Genomic DNA, 6,239 nt, shown 5'->3' with positions numbered 1-6,239 from the left:
ATTTGAAATTAACATGGAGCTGTTACCTAATCGGGCTGTGGCCTAGATTTGATGAGCTTGTACTTTAACTCTATTGGGATGTTGGAATAGCACTTCAGACATGTTAAATAGAATGCATGCCTTCCCCCAAGGATTGGGTTTGGGGAGCTGATTTGTGCTGATGCAGGCTTTACAATAAAAAAGGGACCCAAATTCCAAGGACTGTTGACAGCTTGTAAGGAGGTGGGTTCCTCTTTTGCGAAGAATAGGCAGAGCTTTGGAGATAAAAGGGATTGTATAGTCCAGAGTTGTGCCACAAAAGGGGCTCACAGCTCATCACAGGCTGTGAACACTGACCAGAATTGTGGAGGGGACATTGGAGTAACATGTTTATCAAGCAGTACTGCAGTGCATACCTATAATCAACACATATTTTTTAGTTTTTAATGGTGGGAGGGTTTAAATAATAGCAATAAATACAACTGGGTCCCACGCTGTCTAGCTCCAGCCACCGCCATCCTTTTTGCCTTTTTTTAAAGGTTCCTCAGTAGTAAAAAGGGTGAGAAAGGCTAATCCATACCTCATTGAGCAGAGGATATCTTAATTTTTGACCCCAAGGTGCCAACACAAACAGCATCTTTGCTATAATCCTAGGTCGTTTTTACTTAAAAACAATGTTTGCATGTTCTTGAAAATCCCTCTGATAAAAGTAACTAATACAGATTGTGTATTGGCAACAACTTTGATTCATTCGTTTCTGACCATAACTGAAATGAATTTCCACGTATACATTTTAAAAATGAGATTCGATGCACACCAACGAATCAGATGAAAACTACCGTTGTGACTCTGCCAGATTGTCTCCTATTAATGTGTAATTAGTCTGCCATAATATATTCATTAAAACAGCCTTTCACCAACTAATTTGGTTGGATTACAAGGGCTTTTAGCAATTGAAAGTTTTTAGGCTTTGATTAAAAAGAACGTGTAAGAAATTTAAATCTTAATGAATTCATTCTTTATACCCACATTTTTAGTGAGCATATTTTTAAATTGTAAAGCTGACACACTGCTAAAAAAAAAAAGTGAACCTACAGAGCACAGTGAAGCATAAGAACTTTACCAAGAGGTGTAATTACAGATCATAAGATCCCCTAGCAAAATATTCTATGGGCCTCTGGAGAACTTTGGCAGTGTCAACTATGACAACAGAGTAATTTATCTCAACATAGGTATATCTAAACCAGTGTTTCTTGACCTTTATGTTATGGGGGAACCCATGGCCTTGTGGTTATTGGGAAGAATGTCTTCTACATTGCTGGCTCATGAAAAGAATGTCACCCTAACAAATGGCCAGAAAGATTTTGGGTGTGTCAACATTGTTGGCCTGCGGTTGGCCCATTGGTGTCTTCTACATTGCTGGCCCATAGGAAGAATGCCACCTCTACAGATAGCCAAAAAGATCATTGATGTTCCTTAAACTGAAATGAGAGTCGTAAACTATTTAATGTACAGCGCTGCGTAATATGTTGGCGCTATATAAATCCTGTTTATTAATAATAATAATAATAATAATATTAATAATAAACTACTCATTGCTTAAGAAACCTCTAGCAACCTCCCTCCTGTCAACATTATCAGTACAGTACCACAGAGCCTTGGAACCATGGAGTCAAGGAAGGGCCTGAAGGGAGCAAAGAGGTGAAGGGGGAATGGCACTAAGTAATGAATTTGTAGGTGAAACCTTCTTTGAGAAGAGACTAGACTGCACTGAAATTAGGAGGGAATGGACATAGGGGAGACTGGTCTGGACACTGAGAGGGGACTATGGTAGTGGGGCACTTAGGAGAGACCAGAGTGTAATGAAGAGAGACTTGGAAGGGTTCACCTTTTCACAGTCCTTGATTCAAGATTCTATCTTTTTCCTTTAAGTACAATGGCAGATATGCATGAAGGAGGTCATTGCTGTCATCAGCTTGCCAGACTTATACACCTTGGGAGGAGGAGAGCAGTCCTTCAGGAGTCAGAAAAGGACAGTGGATGGCATACCACACATGAAAGGTCTTTTGCAGAACAGCAAGAGAGGTTTAGCTGGTCCCCAGGATCCCTGCAGGTGTCTGGTATGGAGGACTGGACAGAGTGGTATATGTTTTATCACAATAGTGATCCACCACCACCCTACAGGCTGCAGGTGCATAAAGGTACATAGTACCTCCTAATTCAGAATCATATAGGAACCACTGCAATTAAATAATGAAATGTTGGCATTAGCCCAATAGCACATGATGTATGGTGAAGCAGTGCTAAAATGGTAACCTAGTTCATCTTAATGGCCTCACACTCTAGTAAAGATCCTAGGTTACCATGTTTTAGTGCTCATTGCACTGTTTGGTATAATACCGCAACTTTCATAAATCATATTAGGGTCCCTCACACTAACTAGTTTGGCATATCAATCTGTACAGATTAATGATAAAACAATTATATGATCTTACATATTTCTGTGGGAAAGTATTCAAGTAGCTTTATATTTAGAGTTTGATTGACTAGATTGCTGCAAATTGTGTGATTTTGTGTAAAATTCTAAATTCCTATCATCATTTTACATCCTTTAAATTTACAATGGTCTGAAACAATATTTTTGGCCAATGGCAACCAATCATATCCTTACTTTCTGACAAATTACAGTAGAAGAATCAAAGCTTAAAGCTCATTGGTTGCTAGAGCCAACCATCTATCCAACCAACTATCTTATCTAATACAATTTAACTGCAAAGTAAGAGGGAATCTATTTATTTTTTGCTCCAACTCCGAGCCGATGTTTCCAGAACTGGAAGCTCACAGGGAGAAATTAGTGTCTGACAGACTAAGATGTGAAAGTCAGAGAAAACCACAAATTTTAATGTATCCATTTAATTAGCACCTACGGGAAGGAAGGTCAGTGAATGGCATCTATTATAAGTGACTTTCAGGCATAGCACTTGTTCTGTGTCCTTTTCAAAACTTCTGTAATGGTGTGTCAAACCTATTTCCTCACTTTATATGAATTTCAGACAGCAGAAAAATGAACTTAAATCCTGCAGACCGAGATGAGTTAAGATTCTTACTGTCACCGAAACTGGTGAAAAAAGATTTTTGCAAAATACCTTGCAGTCAATAGGAAATAGGTGAAACGAAAATGTATTTTAATCCTAGAAATGAATACATTATTTGCTCCATTTCCATCTAATAAAAATACCAATAAATGTGTTTTGTTATATTTATTAGGAAATACAATGTGGTCATGTGACTTGGGCACACTTTCTGTGTTGTCTTTCTAGTTTTGTTCCTGAGATTAGAGAGTGTTTCATCCCTCTGTTGTAGAGATGGTTGAGAGAGAAGTTTCAAGTAGTTTAGGGACAACATTTGGCAGGATTGACACAACTCCGTCCACAAGAACTCTGTGTTGTCAGCTTACAACAGGGCTTATGAGCATTCCTGGCAGATCCACTGGTATATTTTGGGAAACAAAGCAATGCCTATTTAATTTACAGTGATGCATAATATGTTGGCACCATATAAATCCTGTTTATTAATATTAATAATAATATTATTATTAAAAAAGGGGAAATGTATGCATGTATTACAGAGATGTATTTTTTTATTAACAAATGCGTTATGTTGGTATAAAAGGGTGAAATGGAATTTAAATGCCCCCGGAAGGTTACAGAACCTAATTTATTCTTTTCTGGTGCCCTTCATCAGTCTTATATTTCATTTTTTTGGACAGAAAGAACAAAAAAAAAAGCAGCAGCACAAAAGGTATGACTAAAAAGAACAATAAACTAAAAAAATTTAAAAAAATTTGTTTCTTTTCCTAAACCAAACAGCCGGAGATGAATGCTTGCATTTGTCTTAGGCAAAAATCTGATGTGTCCAGCGGTCCCCTGGTGTCGTTTAACAATCTGTGACAGTGGATTGATGAACGACTGACCAGGAATGATTGCTGTTCCCTCCTATGGAGGAGAGCACAGTGGGGGTGGGGGGCGTTTGCTTGTCCTCCCTGTTTCTTTATAGAACAGAATGGCAGTGTTCGCTTATCTGTCATTGGAAAGGATCACAAAAGATTGTTTTCAGTGATAATCCTCTGATGTCAATGGTGGATCTGTATGAGGCAAAAATAAATAATCATGTTGTATATAGTTCATTAAAATTATTATAATTTATTACTAATAGAAATGAACTTTATCCTTGTGGTACTGTGCTTGGTAGTAGCTGAGCATCTTTTTACACAGACTTATAACCCCTCGTGTTCCTGCTAACAGATTGAGGTCTTAGAATTGCTCACCACTCACTACTTGTGAACTACAAGTCTTGCCCCCTCATGTAGAAACTACTGTAATGTAGGAATTGCTGGAAGATGTCATCTGATACCTATAGTTCTTGCTTCTTTAATTGGCATATGCTCACACCTAAATTACTCTCTTTAAATGGAATCTAAAATGTAAGGAAAATAGCTGCAAGGACATTGGGAGTTCACTCCACTTTGCTTCTATATACAATTTGTATTTACTTATCAACATGACTTCTATTAGAACTTGCCTGTTAAAATGTTGGATTTATTTCAGAATTTCATTAATTAGATTGAAACCTTCTTTTAAGCTAAAAAAATGCCATCAAATGGCACAATGCTATATATGATGTTGAAAAAGCCTACAGATAAAGTGTTTGAGCAAATTTAGTTTTTTTGCCAATGATAAATAAAACAAAAAACATGTTTCAAAGTCAAGGGGATCTGTGTTCAAGCAACAAACATACAGTAGTCATTCATCTCAGGAAAAACGTGGCACTGTAAAAAAAGAAAAAAAACATCGGAGAGAACCAGTAGTGATTGTGCTTATGAGAGAACCTGAATCTTGAGTCTGAATTCATTATTTGGTCATAAGATGGTGGACAACTGACCTTCACAATTGTATGAGCTAGTTGGACATCCCATCCTAGAACCATGGGAAATATTATGAATCCACCCCACTGATCCTCTGTCGCGGCCATCTAAGAGGGCATTTGTAAGGTTGAGTACTGATAGTGGATGAGGAGAACTGGCATGCAATTGACATTCCAAAAGTGTTCAGTAGGGTTGAGGCCACCTGAGATCCTCCACACCATACCCATCAAACCATTCCTTATGTTTTTGTACCATTACCTGATTTTGTACAACAAGGGACAGATACTGGAGCAGGAGAGGACTTTCTCCAAACTGCCACAAGGTTGGAGGCAGGCAATTCTCTAAAATGTCTTTGCATGCTGTAAGCATTAACTGTATCTGTCATCGAAAACTCAATGATGGGTAGCCACCCAGTTTTGACCAACTAGAGCAATGTTTATCAACCTTTTAAACATTGGGGAATCCCTTGAAATACCTTTGACGTTTTGGGGAACCCCTTCTATTAATGCCACTTACATTCCTAGTCATTGAGAAGAATGTCACCCTTTTCAGCCAAAAACTTAAACTGACCTGAGAGTCACCAATTGTTCATTACTCAAGGAACCCCTAGCAACTTTTGGTGGAACCCTAGGGATACACAGAACTCTAATTGAGAAACTGTGATCTAGTGTAATTATGCAGGCTTACTATGAAAAATTTAGATTTGGCTCCTTTTCTAGCTGTGGCACTAAATCATCTTTTTGTGACTTGAGATATTTAAAAATTGACGATGATTCTACCCCTCTTTCTGGAACACCATGAACAAAAATTTTTGGCAGGAGATATACTTTACGAGCCTACATAAACAGAATATTTATTGGATAGATTCTGTTTCATCAGTCTGTTGCAAAAAGAATAAAGCATTTCCTCAGTCATTCCTTATATAATAATCAGATAGTAAAATTTTAAGATAAGAGGCTAAAACAGAAGCTTGGTCAGATTTTTGTGAGATCCCCAAGACCTGAGCAAGCTTTACAAAAGACATGTCTGTGGCATCTGAGTCAGCATCCCAGCCCAAAAGGTAGATGTGAATGGCACATAAACAGAAATGGCTCTGTCTTTCTAGTAAGACAAGCTAATAAAAATATTATATATGATACTTCGATCCCTGGAAGCGTTACACTTTTTACTTGCCATACAGGTACTAGGTGTACTTTAGGACTGAATATTTGTGATTCTTACATAAGCCAAACCATGACTTGTTCTCTTTAAAGGCCTAAGTCAGACACACTTAAAAAGATGTTTATGATACACATACCATATATTTATATATAATATATATATTGTCACAAAAATA

This window comes from Pyxicephalus adspersus, chromosome 6, assembly GCF_032062135.1.
Source record: "Pyxicephalus adspersus chromosome 6, UCB_Pads_2.0, whole genome shotgun sequence".
Classification (NCBI taxonomy): domain Eukaryota; kingdom Metazoa; phylum Chordata; class Amphibia; order Anura; family Pyxicephalidae; genus Pyxicephalus; species Pyxicephalus adspersus.
Note: the sequence above shows the minus strand (reverse complement) of the source record.